Raw genomic sequence first — 18,951 nt, 5'->3', positions numbered from 1 at the left:
CCTCTCCCTTTTAAAAAAAAATCATATATTTAAGCGAATCTTTGGTCATTGCTCCAAACCTCGCCTTCTTTGGCACAGTATCCTTTTTCCTACCAGTACTTAATATGACTATTAAGTGGTTTGGGACTTTATTTTGTGTCATGAGTGTATTACAAATGTGAGTTATTGTTTTTACTGGAGCACAGCCACTCTGTGAAGCTTAGATACATTTTGTCAGTTACATTCTGCTCAAAGCCCAAAGCTGAATGATGGAACCAGGTGGTTTGTGGTGCATATGGGAGTTACTTCTCATTACCTTTTCAGCTTTATGACTTGAGTTTGATTTCAGCCCAGTTAGGGGAGATGTAAAGTTCCTTTAGTAGAAGATTGGATAGCAGTGTCTTTCAGAATAATATATTCTGGAATCCAGTGTTTACCTTTTAATGTGATTTCTTCAGACTTCCAAAGATTATGACTTAAAATGTAAAATGACAATGAATACACTATATTTTCAATGCATCTTTGGAGCAAGCAATGAAATAATTCCCCTGATAATTGAGACTGAGACGAATATGATCAAGAGGTTCTGACAAGATCATGAACTTGAAAGGAAAAGATTGAATGTTTAATATAATTAACATCTCACTAACATTTGCATTACATCCTGTGATGCACTCAAAACTGTAATTAAATGCGTAAACACATTGGTGAGCTTTTTCAGTTGAGTTTGTAACCATTGCAGTTATTACAATTATTATGTATTTTGCCAAATGGTTTGGACTGAATGACAAAATGTGTGATCAGAAGGAAATAATTTACTAGGAAAAGCTATCCTGATATTTACATTGCTATATCTATTTCAAAACTGTTAATACTTGTTTATAAAATCACAATAGTATTGGAAATTAAAACTTCTCAGACAGCAATTCAGATAGATTTCCTTCCAATTTTGGAAGTTACATTTACAGAACACAACACAAGTAAGGAATAAAGGTAATTAGAATTTCTGAATGTTATAATAAACTGTTTTTTGGGTTAAATATATTTGAGCATAATGAACCTCACTATGCTATTTTAGTTAAGTTCATAAGACTCAGCCACTTATGCGGTTGCTAAGTGTTTTAATATGACATTAACTTTAGCTCAGATTGTTAAATAAATTCTGTGCAACTTCTTATCTGGCTGAATATAGTAATGTCAAAAATAGCTTTAAGACAAATTGCATTTCTATAGCATGGTTTATGTAAGGAAAATGTCTCTGAGCAGTTAACTGAACAGAAGAAATGTGGTCACTGCCAGAAAGTAATAAAGGAAATAGAAGCTCGTTCAAGTGAAGTTAACCAAGTAGACACAGACTAGGTTATTAGAAAGGCTTTTGAAAGCAGGATAAGGTGACAAAGTAGAATCATTTATGTAGGGAGTTGCTGAGGAAAGACCAATGTGGCCGAAACATTGTGCACAGATATTATATGGAGAGGCTGAGTTATAAAGAGGAGCCTGAGAGGGGACTGAGGATGTAGGAGCTTAAAGTTAAGGATCACTGAAGTATGTGAAAAGCTGAGAGCAGTTGAACTGAGGGATTTTATGAACTAGATCGATAGGGCAAATGGAACCAGTGGGGAGGACAGAGTTTATAGGACTGCAGGATTTTGAGAAGGAAAAATACAGCCTACACTTTTCTCAATTCTATTAAATGGAGAAAGCCAGATCTAGCATTAAAGAAACAAACTGTCATTTAGAGAAATCCGACTTTAATAAACTATTAATGCTAAATTTTCAGACATTTTACCAAAGATAAAGAATTATGTTGCTTTTTGAATTACCATTATGCATAGATTCATTTTAAAAATTTCTACATCTGAAGTTTATTCAAGGTTATCTTCAAATTATGTTTACTGAAGCAGCAGTTGCTGGTCAGCTGAAATGATGTGTTTGCAATGAGTCTGCTTTGTCGCTGGAGCAGTATTTTTTCATTTTGTAATATTCTGTAATTAATCAATCGATAAAAAAATCAGTTTAATGGTATACTTGAGATGCAAACTTGATGTACTGTGGGACAAGACACATTTGTAAAGAACATCAGCGCCATATGCTGGTGACAAACAGTAGCGCAAAATTAAATATTACCATAATATTGCATATATAGAGCCATATAGTCATAAAGTACAGAAATCTTATCCATGCCAACCAAGTTTCCCTAACTAAGCCAGTCCCTCTTGCCCCTATTTGGCTCATATCACTCTAAACCTTGCCTATTCATGTTCCCTATCCAAATGTCTTTAAATGTTGTAACTGTACCTCCATTTACCACTTCCTCCGACAGTTCATGCCACATACACAGCACCCTGTGTGTGAAAAAGTTGTTCCTCAGGTCCTTATAAATCTTTCTCCTCTCACCTTAAAAATATGCCCTCAAGTTTTGAATTCCCCCACTCTATGGAAAAGACCTTTGCTAGTCACCTTATCTATGCCCCTCATGATTTTATAAACCTCTATAAGTTCACCCCTCAACCTCCAAAGCTCCAGTGAAAGATGCCCCAGTCTATCCAGCTTCTCCTTATAACCCAAATTCTCCAGCCAGGCAACATCCTGGTAAATCTTTTCTGGACACTCTCCAGTTTAATAATATTATTCCTATAGCAGGGCAACCAGAACTGCACAGAGAACTCCAGAAGAGGTCTCACCAATGTCCTGCATAACATCCCAACTCCTATACTCAAAGGTCTGAGCAATGAAAGCAAGCGTGCTAAATGCCTTTTTAATTATCCTGTCTACCTGTGATGCAACTTTCAAAGAACTATGTATCTGCTCCCTGAGGTGTGTCTGTTCTACAACACTTCCTAGGGCCCAACCATTAACTGTATAAGTCCTGCCCTTGTTGTTTTACCAAAAGGCAGTACCTCACATGTATCCAAATCAACTCCTTCTATCTCAGCCCACGGGCTAAAGTTTCAAGATCCCTCTATTATCTTAGATAACCTTCTTCACTGTCAACTATACCAACAATTTTGGTGTCATTGGCAAACTGACTAATCATGCCTCCTAAATACTCATCCAAATAGTTTATATAAATGTCAAACAATAGTGGGCCCAGCAGCGAGCTCTTCACAGGCCTCCAGTCTGATAATCCACCTTCCACGACCACTCGCTGTCTCCCACCATCAAGCCAATTTTGTACCCTTTGCATTGAAATAAATGCAGCTTAATTCGTCACAGTTACCTTGTTATCAGATATGCTCTTGCCTCCCTTGTCTAATTAACTTGTTCTCTTTAATTTCAGAATCATCTTCGTCTGTCTTGCTATTCTCACTCGTACTTAGGATCCCCCAATCAATTTAAAGGCTCCCGAGTAGAACCAGCGAATCTCCCAGCCAGGTTATCGGTTCCCTCTCAATGGATCTGCAGCTTGCTCTAAGCCTTTGGGCTCTACACCTGGGGTGGGATGGGGTGGGGGTGGGGGTGGAGTGGTGGATAGAATGTTAAATTACTCCACTACAATACATGCGGTAGTTTGGGTGATTTTTCAGTTGTTTTCAGTGAGGTAGAAGATATGACACATGAAAATACTTATTCTTGAGGTGACAATTACATCAAATTATCCTTCTGTTGTGTTTAATAGTGCAATAAGTGGGTAAATGTTGCAACTTCATGTCCCTTACCATGGATTTTAATACTGAGTACATCCGTGAAGTTTTGTCATTATGCAGCTAGGCGTGGGGGTGGGGTTGGGGGAGCAACAACTTCTGATTTCAGTGTTTAATTGCATAGATTCAGACTGAGGTTGCTATCTGATTTGTTCGATAATATTGATTGTTTGTCCCACCTTTATTCTTAGCTCTAGGGGTTCAATATCATAATGGCAACTGTAAACCATATCTATTCAACAAATGAGGATGAAGAATGCAAACAGTTTTACAGATCCTTTACCTTTTGCAAGTTGTTCGCCTAAATAGGAACTACCATCTCAAAGGCACTGAAACATTCCCTTTAAAGAATCAGATATTTTGATCATTCCAATTAAATAGCTAATCACCCTGCTGATCACAAATATTTTTAAAACAATCAGCGATGTCAAGACACACCACTGGAGCAGATGGATTTGAATGCAAGCCTCCTGGGGCAGAAATAGGCTTCAGAAGACCATAGGAGCAGAAGTCCATTCAGCCCATTGAATCCACTCCACCATTCAATCATGGCCAATAGGTTTCTCAACTCTCTTCTCCCACTTTCTCCCCGTAACGTTTGATCCCCTTGACAATCAAGAACTTATCTATCTCTGTCTTCAATCTCCTCAATGATCTGGCCTCCGCAGCCTTCTTTGGCAGCGAATTCCATAGGTTCACCACTCTCTGGCTGAAGTCGTTTCTCCTCATCTCTGTTCTAAAGGGTCTGCCCTTTACTCTAAGGCTGTGCCATTGGATCCTAGTCTCTCCTGCTAATGGAAACATCTTCCCAACATCCACTCTGTCCAGGATGTTCAGTATTCTGTAAGTTTCAATTAAATCCCCCCCTCATCCCTCTAAACTCTATCGCATATAGACCCAGAGTCCTCATACATTAAGCTTTTCATTTCTGGTATCATTTTTGTGAAACTCCTCTGGACCCGCTCCAGGGCCAGTATGTCCTTCCTGAGATATGGCGCCTAAAATTGCTCACGATATTCTAAATGTGGCCTGACCAGAGCCTTACAGAGAATGAGAAGTAAATCCTTGCTTTTATATTCAAGTCCTCTCAAAATAAATGCCATCATTGTATTTGCCTTCCTAACTACCAACTCAACCTGTGACTTTATCTTGAGGGAATCCTGGACTAGACCTCCTAAGACCCTTTGCACTTCAGATTTCTGAATTTTTCTCCCCAGTTAGTAAATAGTCCATCTACTAATCTTCCTACCAAAGTGCATGACCTCACACTTTCCCACATTGTACTCCATCTGCCATTTGTTTGCCAACTCTCCCAATCTATCTAAATCCTTCTGCAGCTTCCCCACCTCCTCAATATTACCTGTCCCTCCACTTATCTTTGTATCATCTACAAATGTAGCCAGATTGCCCTCAATTCCTTCATCCGGATGATTAATGTATAAAATGGAAAGTTGTGGTCCCAACACTGAGCCTTGCAGAACACCAGTTGTCACCGGCTGCCTTCCTGAGAAGGAACCTTTTATCCCTACTTCCTGTTAGAGGTAAGGTAGTACCTTACCTCTAACACCATGGGCCCGTACCTTACTCAGTAGCCTCCTGTGCGGCATCTTGTCAAAGGCCTCTGGAAGTTGAAGTACCCAACATACATTGGCTCTGCTTGGTCTAACCTGCTCATTACCTCTACAAAGAATCATAATAGATTTATCAGGCATGACCTCCCCTTAATGAAACCATTTTGACTTTGCCCTATTTTGCCATGCACTTCCAAGTATTCAAAAATCTCATCCTTCACAATGGACTCCAAAATCTTACCAATGACTCAGGTCAGGCTAATCAGCCTATAATTTGCCATCTTCTGCCTTACTCCCTTTTTAAACAGGGGGGTTACATTAGTGATTTTCCAGTCCTCCAGGACCCTCCCTGACTCCAGTGATACCTGAAAGATCACTAACACCTCCACTGCCCCTTCAGCTATCTCCTTCAGAACTCTGAGGTGTACACACTACCAGTACTCTACAAGAACCCACCCCCACAATGTATGCATTGTGGAAAACTTATATCTTGACACCATGGAATAGCAAAGAAGGAGCCCATTCTGTCTATTCAGTCTGCACCAGTTTATAATGAAAAACAATCCTCTTCATCCCATTTACCTGCTGTCCCACTGGATTCCTGCATTATTTTTGTCCGTCAAGTAATTATGCAATTCTCTTTTCAAGGCTACCAGTGAATCTATACCCATATGACTGCATTCCCAAATCCTAACAACTTTGTTGGAAAATAAATGTCTTTTTTCTCCTGTCACATATGGTTCTTCTAGGTATAAACAATGACTGCAGATGCTGGAAACCAGATTCTGGATTAGTGGTGCTGGAAGAGCACAACAGTTCAGGCAGCAGCCGAGGATGCTGTCAGAACTGCTGTGCTCTTCCAGCACCACTAATCCAGAACATATGGTTCTTCTGCCAGTCATGTTTAAATCTATGCCCTCTGGTTATTTTTATTAAATCATAACTTCAAGTGGAATTTGCTGCTTCATTGAAAAACAGTTATCAAAGAATGTAAACAAAGGGATTGTGAGAACTCCATCTCTCTAATGTATTGTTACAATGAAAAGTAAAGTTTGCAAAATTAATAATAAATATCAGAGCTCCCTATATGTTAAACGGTTGAAAGAAATGCTCTCTGGTATTAACTTTTCAGTCATTGAAAACACCTCTGTATTTACTCTATTTAAATCCTTCATGACTTTAAATGTCTTTGTCAAGTCTCCTCTGCTGTAAGTAGAACACCAGTTTCAACATTCTGTGCAATCCCTCAACTCCTGAAACCTTTTGAAGGAATCTTTTTCGGACCTTCCCTCAAGTCTTTGTGACCTTCCTAAGAGCTCGCACCTAGATTTCATCGTAAGTTCTTTTATTCATTGACAAGATGTTAGCATCACTATGTCCATCCCTAATTGCCCTTGATCTGCTGTCTTGACCCATTGCAATTTTTTGCGCTGTAGGTAAACCCCACAATGCTGTCAGAAAGACAGTTTCAGGATTTTGACGCAATGGTATTTTCCAAGTGAGGATTCAGAAAACCAAATGGCAAGAATCAAATCTGGAGAAAGCCAGGTCCCTTATTCATCATGAACTGAAGACACAAGAATTGTCATCAATTCACTGACTTACACCGTTTTTAAATAAATCAGTCAACATGCACAGCCTCCTGCATCCCAACAATCCCTAATAATGCTAATGCTCCATGAACCCTTGACAGTGCTCACTCCCTTCATCATCCCAACAATACTCACTCCCTGATGATACTCAGACCTGACAATGCTAACTCGCCAACAATACTCACCCCCAAGAATACACACTCCCTGACAATACTCACCCTTGACAATATTCAGTCCCGGACAATACTCACCCCCTGGCAATACTCACTCCCCGACAATGTTCACCCCCCAACAATACTCAACCCCTGACAGTATTCAGCCCCCGACAATATTCACCTCCCTGACAAACTCACTCCCTGACAATACTCAGTCCCCGACAAACTCCCTTCCCAACAATACTCACTCCTCGACAGTACTCACTCCCCGACAATACTCACCTCTTGACAATACTCACCCCCGACAAGTCACCCCCCCAACAATGCATGCACCCTGATAATAATCAACCCCAACAATACTCACTCCCCCCAATACTCGCACCGACAATACTCACCCCCTGGCAATACTCACTCCCCGACAATGCTCACCCCCCCACAATACTCAACCCCTGACAATATTCACACCCTGAGAATGCTCACTCCCGACAATATTCACTCCCAGACAATGCTCACCCTCTGACAATACTCACCCCCGACAATACTCATCCCCGGCAATATTCACTCCCCGACAATACTCACCCTCTGACAATACTCACTCTCTGACAATATTCACCCTCCCCAACAATATTCACCTCGCCGACAATACTCACCCTCTGACAATATTCACCCCCCGACAATACTCACACCCCAACAATACTCACCCTCTGACAATACCTACACCCCGACAATATTCACCTCCCTGCCAATACTCACTCCCCGACAATACTCACTCCCCGACAATACTCACTCCCCAACAATATTCACCTCCCTGAAAGTACACACCCCTGACAATACTCACAACTGACAATACTCACACACTGACAATGCTCATCCCCTGACAATACTCACCCCCGACAATACTCTCGCCCCGACAGTACTCACCCACTAACAATCTTCACCCCACGACAATACTCACCCCCCCAACAATACTCATCCTCTGACAATATTCACCTTCTCAACAACATTCACCTCCCCTGACAATGTTCACCCCCCGACAATACTCACACCCCAACAATACTCACCCTCTGACAATGCCCACACCTCAACAATACTCATTCACCGACAATATTCACCTCCCCGACAATACTCATTCACCGACAATACTCAACACCTGACAATACTCACTCTCTGACATTACCCACTCTCTGACATTACCCACACCCCCAACAATACTCACTCCCCGAGAATACTCACCCCCCCGACAATACTCACCCCCGACAATACTCAACCCCCGACAATATTCACGCCCTGAAAATACTCACTCCCCGACAATCTTCACCCCGACAATACTCACCCTATGACAATACTCACTACCTGACAATACTCACTACCTGACAATACTCGCACCCTGGCAATACTCACCCCTAACAATACTCACCCCCAACAGTAATCACTCCCCGACAGTACTCACTCCCCGACTGTACTCTGTCCTCTACAATACTTAGTCCCTGACAATATTCAGTCCCCGACAATACTCACTCCCCGAAAATACTCACTCCCTGACATCACTCATTCCCTGACAATCCTCACTCCCTGACAATACTCACTCCCCGACAATACTCACTCCCTGACAATACACACCCCCTGACAATACGCAAACTGATGATACTCACACACTGTCAATGTTCATCCCCGACAATGCTCGCCCCCAACAATACTCACAACTGACAATACTCCTGCCCCGACAAAACTCACAAGCGACAATACTCACCCCCTGACAATATTCACCCCCCGACAATACTCACCCCCCCCAAACAATACTCATCCTCCGACAATATTCACCTTCTCAACAACATTCACCTCCCTGACAATACTCACTCCCCAACAATACTCACCCTCTAACAATACCCACACCTCAATAATACTCACTCCCCGACAATATTCACCTCCCTGACAATATTCACCCCCCGACAATACTCAGTCCCCGACAATACTCACTCCCCGACAATACTCACTTCCCGACAATACTCACCCCCTAGCAATACTCACTCCCCGACAATACTCACTCCCCAACAGTACTCACCCTCTGACAATATCCACACCCAGACAATACTCACTCCCCAACAATACTCAACCGACAATACTCACTCTCTGACAATACCCACACCCCAACAATACTCACCCCCCCGACAGTACTCACTCCCCGACTGTACTCAGTCCTCGACAATATTTAGTCTTAACAATACTCAGTCCCCGACAATACTCAGTCCCCGACAATACTCACTCCCTGACAACACACACCCCCTGACAATACTCACAACTGACAATACTCACACACTGACAATGCTCATCCCCTGACAATACTCACCCCCGACAATGCTTACAAGTGACAATACTCCGCCCCGACAATATTCACCCCCCGACAATACTCACCCCTCCAACACTATTCATCCTCCGACAATATTCACCTTCTCAACAACATTCACCTCCCTGACAATACTCACTCCCCGACAATACTCACCCTGGCAATACTCACTCCCTGACAATACTCACTCCCCAACAATACTACCCTCTGGCAATACCCACACCCCGACAATACTCACTCCCCGACAATATTCACCTCCCCGACAATATTCACCCCCGACAATACTCATTCCCTGACAATACTCACTCCCCAACAATACTCACCCCCTGACAATACTCAATTCCCGACAATATTCACCCCCTGACAATACTCACTCCCCAACAATACTCACCCCCTGACAATACTCACTCCCCGACAATACTCACTCCCCAACAATACTCACTCCCCAACAATACTCACTCTCTGACAATACCCACACCCCGACAATATTCACCTCCCCGACAATACTCATCCCCCGACAATACTCACTCTCTGACAATACCCACACCCCAACAATACTCACTCCCGAGAATACTCACCTCACCAACAACACTCACTCCCTGACAATACTCACTCCCCGAAAATACTCACGCCCTGAAAATACTCACTCCCCGACAATCCTTACCCCCGACAATACTCACCCTCTGACAATACTCATTCCCCGATAATGCGCACAACCCGACAATACTCACTACCCGACAATACTCACTACCCGACAATACTCACACCCTGACAATACTCACCCCTGACATTACTCACCCCCAACAATACTCATCCCCCGACAGTACTCACTTCCTGACTGTACTCAGTCTTCGACAATACTTAGTCCCTGACAATACTCAGTCCTCGACAATACTCACTCCCTGACAATACTCGCTCCCTGACAATACTCACAACTGACAATGCTCCCGCCCTGACAATCCTGATGAAGGGCTTTTGCCCGAAACATCGATTTCACTGCTCCTTGGATGCTACCTGAACTGCTGTGCTCTTCCAGCACCACTAATCCAGAATACTCACAACCGACAATACTCCCACCCGACAATACTCACAAGCGACAATACTCACTCCCTGACAATTCACACACCCCAATAATACTCACTCCTCGACAATATTCATCTCCCCAACAAAAGTCACCTCCCTGCCAATACTCACCCCGACAATACTCACCCCTGACAATATTCACCTCCTCAACAATACTCATCTCCTTGACAATACTCACCCCGACAATACTCACTTCCCGACAATATTCACCTCTACGACAATCCTCACCCCCCGACAATACTCAGCCTCTGACAATACTCATTCCCCGACAATGCTCACAACCCGACAATACTCACTATCTGACAATACTCCCACCCTGACAATACTCACCTCGACAATACTCACCCCCAACAATACTCGACCCCCGACAGTACTCAGTCCCTGACAATATTTAGTCCCGGACAATACTCAGTCCTCAACAATACTCACTCCCTGACAATGCACACTCCTCCAACAATACTCACAACCGACAATACTCCTGCCCCAGCAATACTCACAACCAACAATACTCCCTCCCTGATAATACTCACCCCCATCAATACTCACTCCCCGACAATATTCACAACTGACAATACTCACTCTCTGACAACACTCACTCCCTGACAATAGTAACCCCCGACAATACTCACTCTCCGACAATACTCACTTGCCCACAATACTCAGTGCCCCGACAATACTCTGCCCCTGATAATAGTCACTAACTGACAATACTCACCCCTGACAATGCTGACCCCTGACAATACTCACCCCTCGATAATACTCACTCCCCGGAAGTACTCAGTCCCCAACAATACTCATCTCCTGATAATACTCACTCCCTGACAACACTCACTTCCCGACAATACTCACAACCGACAATACGCCTGCCCCGACAATACCCACATCCTGATAATACTTACTTCCAGACAATCCTCACCCCTGACAATACTCACACACTAACAATATGGGCGGCACGGTGGCACAGTGGTTAGCACTGCTGCCTCACAGCGCCTGTAGACCCGGGTTCAATTCCCGACTCAGGCGACTGACTGTGTGGAGTTTGCACGTTCTCCCCGTGTCTGCGTGGGTTTCCACCGGGTGCTCCGGTTTCCTCCCACAATCCAAAGATGTGCGGGTCAGGTGAATTGGCCAAGCTAAATTGCCCGTAGTGTTAGGTAAGGGGTAAATGTAGGGGTATGGGTGGGTTGCGCTTCGGCGGGTCGGTGTGGACTTGTTGGGCCGAAGGGCCTGTTTCCACACTGTAAGTCTAATCTAATCTAATACTCACTCCCGACAATACTCAGTCCCTGACAATACCCACTCCCTGACAATAATCACTTCCTGACAATCCTCACCCCTGACAATAATCACCCTTCATTGATGGGTGTCCAGAGGAGGTTTACAAGAATGATCCCAAGGACAAAAGAGTAAGGGCAGCATGGTGGCTCAGTGGTTTGTACTGCTGCCTCGCAGCGCTAGGGACCCGGGTCCGATTCCAGCCTCGGGTGACTGTGTGGAGTTTGCACATTCTCCCATGCATGCATGGGTTTTCTCTGGACTCTCCAGTTTCCTCTCACAGTCTAAAGATGTGAAGGTTAGGTGAATTGGCCATGCTAAATTGCCCATAATGTTCTAGGATGTAGGGTAGGGGAAATGGATCTGGGAGGGTTACTCTTCAGAGGGTCAGTGTGGATGTGTGTTGGGCCGAAGGGCCTGTTTCCACACTGCAGAGATTCTGAAAAAAAGATTTATCATTATAGGAGTGGTTAAGGGCTCTGTATCTATACTTAATTGAGTTTAGATGGATGAAGGTAGAATCTGATTGAAATTACAGTATATTGGGAGGCTTAGATAGAATGGAGAAAATGTTTCCATTAGAAGGAGACTCTAATGACCTGAGGCACAGCCTCAGAGTGATGGGACAACCCTTTAGAACTGAGGTGAAGAGGATTTTTTTCAGCCAGAGGGTGGTGAATCTATAGAACTCATTATCAAAGAAGGCTGTGGAGGCCAAGTCACTGAGTATATTTAAGACAGAGGTAGATACTTTCTTGATTAGTAAGGGGACCAACGGTTATGAGGAGAAGGCAGGAGAATTGGGTTGAGAAATATATATCAGCCATGATTGAATGGTGGATCAGATTTGATGGAATAAATGGCCTAATTCTGTTCACTATCTCAGAAGATATAGGAGCATTGTCATGAGAAGGATGAATATTGTCAGGGCCTGGTGCATATTATCAGGAGGTGGTGGATATTGTCAGGAAGTGATGGATATTACCAGGAATAATGGAAATTGTCAGGAGGTGGTGGATATTGTCAGGAAGTGGTGGATATTGTCAGGAGGTGGTGGATATTGTTAGGAGAGAAGTTACATATTGCCAGGGGTGGTGAATATTGTCAGGGCATTATGGAAATTGTCAGGTGTTTGTGAATATTTTCAGGGGTGAATGCTGTGTACAAAGGTCACTGTGGGTGCTTCAGTGCCTTGACACATTCGCTGATTTACTTTAAGCTGGGCTCCTCAGGTGGCTTTCCAGCTGCTCATGCATAACACCAAGCACAAGTGCAAAGAGCCCAGTCTCTTTGGTTCTGGCCATCTGATCCCACTATTCTCGAGAATCATGCAGCAATCCAGCAGTTTAAACATCCCACTCAAGTATTACATGTACGCACCTGTCAAATTTTCCTCAGTTTTGGCAAGTGCATTAGCAACTTAAGTCATTCGTCAGGCTGTCTTTCAGAAAGTTCAGGTAAGTTTGCCTTTAACAAAATTGGGTTGTTCTTTCTAACTTAATTTTGCCCTGGATTATTGTTTCTGAAAGCCTTCCCAACACTGGAGTTAAACTGACTGCCTATAGTTTCTGGTTTATCCTGGCATCATTTAATTGTCTGAACAAAGGTATTTATTTTGAAATTTTCCAGTCCTCAAGCAGCACCCCTGGATCTAATTTAATTTTAAAAACAGCCAGGTTTTTTGAACCACTTCTTGGTCATGTTTTTTTCCCATCCAGATTCTGAAAAATCTCTTTTTCAACATGTTTGGCAGCATCTTCTTATTTACGAAAAACAAATGCAGGGTATGTATTTAACATATCTTGCATATTGTAGCGGGTCCTGTTCCTGCTTTACTCCACGCTGAGTCAGTATCTGACAGGGTGGCCACCTGCGCGTGTCTCGCACCAGCTGGTTCTAGGAACCGGGGAAATCCCACACTATGGGATTCCCTCTGGGGCGAGCGCTGAGTCAAAACTGCTGCAGGCTGCACAGCAAGTCTGACCCTTATATCACCCAGGTAACCCACTGCCACCAATACTCAGACGATTCTCCCTTCCGTCAGTGGTTTAATGGCCACCCCGTTGTCTACCCACTCGGGCAGTTTCCCCGGAAGAGAGAAAAGGACTGGTCTGTTTATGCCTGACCAGACCCAGTCCTGAGTGGACGGCTTCGAGGTGTCCCAGGAAAAACCCTAGATTCTCGACTCCGGAATTATGGCAAGGCCTTTTGAAACACCGTGACTTTACCAGAGGTCCGTGGTGAGGGTGCAACGGAGCAAACAAGACGCAGAGCGACAGTCCAACACCATTTTATTATCAACGCCCACCAGAACCCGTAAGAAAGACAAACATTAGACACTATACAGTTTACTGTGACTATGGGAACAAGATGCTAACGCACACAACGTAAGGCCTTACTTTACACAAGTTAGCAATGCTTATAACTATGACAGTGGAGAACCCCCTTTCCCACAAAGCCTCAACCACTGATATGGTTCTCGGAAAACGCCACGCTTCTGGGTAAGAAACTTACAGCCAGGCTTGAAATTGAGTGCGAGGGTGAACAGCAGACTTGTCCCAGCAGCCAGCGAAGAGAGAGGGAGAGAGAGATCTGTTCCAGCAGTCAGGAGAGCCCCCTCCAGAGAGCCCAGGTACCTCTGCAGTTATAGTCTGGAAATGCCCCCAGGGCACTGGCAATGTCCGATGTGTTTTACGCCTCCCTACTGTGCAGGTGAAATGACCTCCGTGGCTGTGTCCATTGTTTCATAATCTCTCCGTTTGCTAACACGGAGGTGCTAATGGCTCTCTTCTGTTCTCCTGAGCCTAGCCCAGACATCGTGACTCCAGGCTTTGTTGGCTTATCAGGCCTGCATAGTGGCCACTTCCCCCCTCCAATACACTTAGGTGTCTGGCCGATTTCTGCCAGAACACCTTGGGGGCTGGGCTCTCTTTTGTACAGGCACAGAGATAGCAGCCAGCTGAGCCTGCTGGGAAATCATGTCAAGCTTTCAGAAAAAGGTGGCTGCTCTGTCCATTTTAGCTGCTTTTCCCAGGTTCCACTGCTTGCTCCCTGCTTCTGTGTTGCCCGAAATTGCTACAATATCTCAGCACTCATGTATGTCTTTTATTGGGCTCTGACTGGCTTTGTCCTTCTTTTACCACCTTTTCACTATTTACATGTCACTACAATATTTTTGGATTACCTTTTACGTTCATTGTCAATTTTCTCTCACACCTTTTCCTTCTTTCTCAATTTCCCTCTGAACTTTCTATATTCAGCCGAGATGCCACTTCTCTTCGCAACATAATGTGCATCACATTCAGCCTTTTTCTGCTTTTTAAAAATTATTCATTCACAGGATATGGGCATCTATGGCAAGGCCCAGCCCTTATTACCCAGAGGGCAGTTAAGAGTCAACCATAATGCTATGGGTCTAGAGTCTCATGTAAGCCAAGTCAGGTAAGGATGACAGTCTCCTTCCCTAAAGGACATCAGTGAATGAGATGTTTTCTTCCTGACAATCATCAATGATTTCATAGTTATCATTAGACTTTTAATCATAAACTTTTTCATTGAATTTAAATTCCACCATCTGCCATGGCAGGATTTGAACCCAGGCCCCCAGAATGTCACCTGGGTCTCTAGATTTAGTCTAGCAAAGATACCACTAGGCTATCACATCCGTCTATCTTCCATCAGATTAATCTTGTTACTTTTAGTCCTACTTTTCTCCCTTGTGTACTTTTACTTTGATTGTACCAAGCTATCTCTTATTTAAAAGCTATCGTTATACTTTGATTCCAATAGATTAGATTACTGACAGTGTGGAAACAGGCCCTTCAGCCCAACAAGTCCACACCGACCCGCCAAAGCGCAACCCACCCATACCCCTAACCTAACACTACGGGCAATTTTGCATGGCCAATTCACCTGACCCGCACATCTTTGGACTGTGGGAGGAAACCGGAGCACCCAGAGGAAACCCACGCAGACACGGGGAGAACGTGCAAACTCTACACAGTCGCCTGAGTCGGGAATTGAACCCGAGTCCCGGGCGCTGTGAGGCAGCAGTGCTAACCACTGTGCCACTGTGCCGCCCATAATATACTTGGACCAAATAACTTTTCACCCAACTGAAATTAGCTTTCCCTCATTTCAGAACTTTTACTCTTGATTGCTCATTTTGCTTTTTTATAGCTAAACTAAACCTTGTATATTATAATCGCTGTCTCCCAAATGTTTCCACACTGATACTTCGGATGCTTGACCCACTACAAATCCCAGAACCAAAACAGGCAATGCCTCCTTCTTCAATGGAAAGAAATGTTTGGTCTGGAAATTTTTCCTGAATTCACTTCAGAAACTCTTGTTCCCCTCTGCTGATTCTAATATTGCTATTATCATTATGGTAGAAAATATGAACAGTTAATCTTTACCTCATTAATTCACTTAAATGTCTTGGACTTTGGAATTGAGAGATAAGCAGTTAAAAATGAGCTGGGATACATTAAAATGGCCATGACAGTCATCTAAAGGTAGGTAAAGTCCCAGGAATATATAAAATGACTATTTAATGAATGAGACTGACTGTGACACTTGGAAAAGCTGCCCAAGCAATAATTTCTTGGACAGCAAAAATCATCATCTGGAATACTTAGCTGTCAATGAGGCCTTCAAATGGCCCCACGTAACAATATCTCTCAATCTCACATTTTGCTAGAAAAAAAGGCTTAACTCTGAAACTCATTCTGCAAGTGGTGCCTGGTTCTATAAAAGGTGATCAGCTCTAAAAGGAAACCAACTCTAAACTAACATAGAACATAGAACATTACAGCGCAGTACAGGCCCTTCAGCCCTCGATGTTGCGCTGATCAGTCATACCAATCTGAAGCCCATCTAACCTACACTATTCCATGCACATCCATAAGCTTGTCCAATGACGACTTAAATATACTTAAAGTTGGCGAATCTACTACCGTTGCAGGCAAAGCATTCCAGACCCATACTACTCTCTGAGTCAAGTAACTACCCTCTGACATCTGTCCTATATCTATCACCCCTCAATTTAAAGCTATGCCCCCTCATGCTCACCGTCACTATACTTGGAAAAAGACTCTCCCTGTCCACCCTATCTAACCCTCTGATTATCTTATATAATCTTTTAAAAACAGGGAGATCTCCTGAACCTAGCTCTGGCAAAATCATTAGTTTAATAAATAATTTCTTCATCAAAGAACATAGGTTTGTTTAAACAAATCTATCTCTCCTTACACTATGTCATTTTGTTTGCTTGCATGCTTCGTATACATGTAAATGTCATGGAATTCAGGATGGAATTCTGCCTTTGAAATAAGCATTATATTCCATTTGAGTGAGTTTCCACAAACTAACACCTTTAATTTTAATGACCAGTAGGAGATCCATCTGGTTTACTCTTCACAGCTTTAATTCATGTTACAGTTCAGAGGGAACTGAGAGAAATAGCACCTTTTCAAAAATTCAAAACTCTGTTTTAACAACCCCAGCAGTGAGAGAGGGAGAGGAATGTACTCACCCCTCTGGACTTGGTCGTTACACTAACCCAGTTTTTATTAGCATAATTAAAGTCCACATTATAACTACCTTATTTTTACAAGTCTCTTTAATTTCCTTAAAGGTCTGTTCCTGAACACCATGCCCATTATTTGGTGCCAGTTAGAATATACAGTTATTTTCCTTAGCTGCAACCAAATGGCTTCTCGAGGTTATGTTCTCGCTTCAGAACTCCAATATTCTTTAGATTCAATACAGCCCTTCTCTTTCTTTCCTTTCTTTTTTTTCCTGACATTCAGAAAATAGGAATATTTAGAACTAAAATGGCAACAGCTGGAGAGACTCAGTAAGTCCCACAGCATCTGTTCTGAAGAAAGGTCTGTTTCTTTGTCCACAGATGCTGCGAGACCTACTGAATTTCTCCAAGCATTTTTTTTTGTTTCAGCTTCCCAGCATCCTCAGCTCTGTGCTTTGTTTTAGGAATGTTTAGTATGTGGTTCTACCCTGTTTGGAAGCAGGTCTCAGTTATTCCTGCATCATCATATTTCTCTTGTTCTCTCTGCCTGAAGTTCACCAACTTCATTTGTCAGACTCTGTGGTCACATGCATGTTCTGTAAACCTCAATGACGTATACAGGCAGCCCCAGATTGCGAACGGGATCCATTGCTGAGTACATTTGCAAGTCGATTTGTACACCAGCAGATCACAATAGAAGACAATATAAAGCATACCAGATATGAGCATGCTGGGTATTTAAAATTACACTCCTGTATAGATCACATTCGTAAATATTGCATTCGCTGTTCTTTCGAACCTAAATAATTCCTTATCATTTCTTATGCTATGCTCTCCCAGTCCTTTGGCCACCTTGTTTTCCTTTTAACTCTTTGAAGCAAATATATCTGAGTCGATTAAACAGAAGCACAATAAAGGCACTGGAGGTTTTCAGCTATATACAGAATGCTAGGATAGAATAGAACCATAGGATCCCCTACATTGTGGAAGCAGGCTGTTTGGCTCATAGAGTTTACAACCAACCCTCTGGAGAGCATTCCACCCTATCGTTGTAACCCTGCACTTCCTATGGCTAATACACCTAGTTTGGAATCTCTGGGCAATTTAGCATGACCAGTTCATCTGACCTACACGTCTTTGGATTGTGGAAGGAAATCAGAACATCCAGAGGAAACCCACACAGACACAGGGAGAATGTGCAAGCTCCATATAGACAGTTGCTTGAGGCGGGAACTGAACCCGGATCTCTGGTGTTGTGAGATAGCAGTGCTAACCACTGTGCCACCGTGCCACCCTTCACCCTCTGCCATTAAACTTTCCCCTCTAACTTTAAACTTTTGCTCCCTAGTATTTGACACTTCTGCCCTGGGAGAGAGACTCTGACTATCCACCCTATATGCGCCTCTCCTATTTTATATGCCTCTATAAGGTCACCCCCTCAGCTTTCAATGCTCTAGTGGAAACAATCCAAATTTGTCCAACCTCTCCTTATAGCTAATATACTCTCCAAAGTCTCCACCTCTTTCCTATAGTGTGACAATCAGAACTGCGCACCATACTCCAATTGTGGCCAAATTAAAGTTTAATGCAGCTGCAACATGACTTGCTGACTTTTATACTCAGTGCCCCAACCAGTAAAGGCAAACATGTCATATGCCTTCTTTACCACCTTATCCATGTGTTGCCAGTTTTAGGGAGTTATGAACTTGCAACCCAAGACAACAAGTAAGCAGTCACTCATGCAAGCAATTACCTCTAAAACTTGCAAACAGGTTCAG

The sequence above is a fragment of the Hemiscyllium ocellatum genome, chromosome 12 (assembly GCF_020745735.1).
Source record: "Hemiscyllium ocellatum isolate sHemOce1 chromosome 12, sHemOce1.pat.X.cur, whole genome shotgun sequence".
NCBI classification, from domain to species: Eukaryota; Metazoa; Chordata; class Chondrichthyes; order Orectolobiformes; family Hemiscylliidae; genus Hemiscyllium; species Hemiscyllium ocellatum.
Note: the sequence above shows the minus strand (reverse complement) of the source record.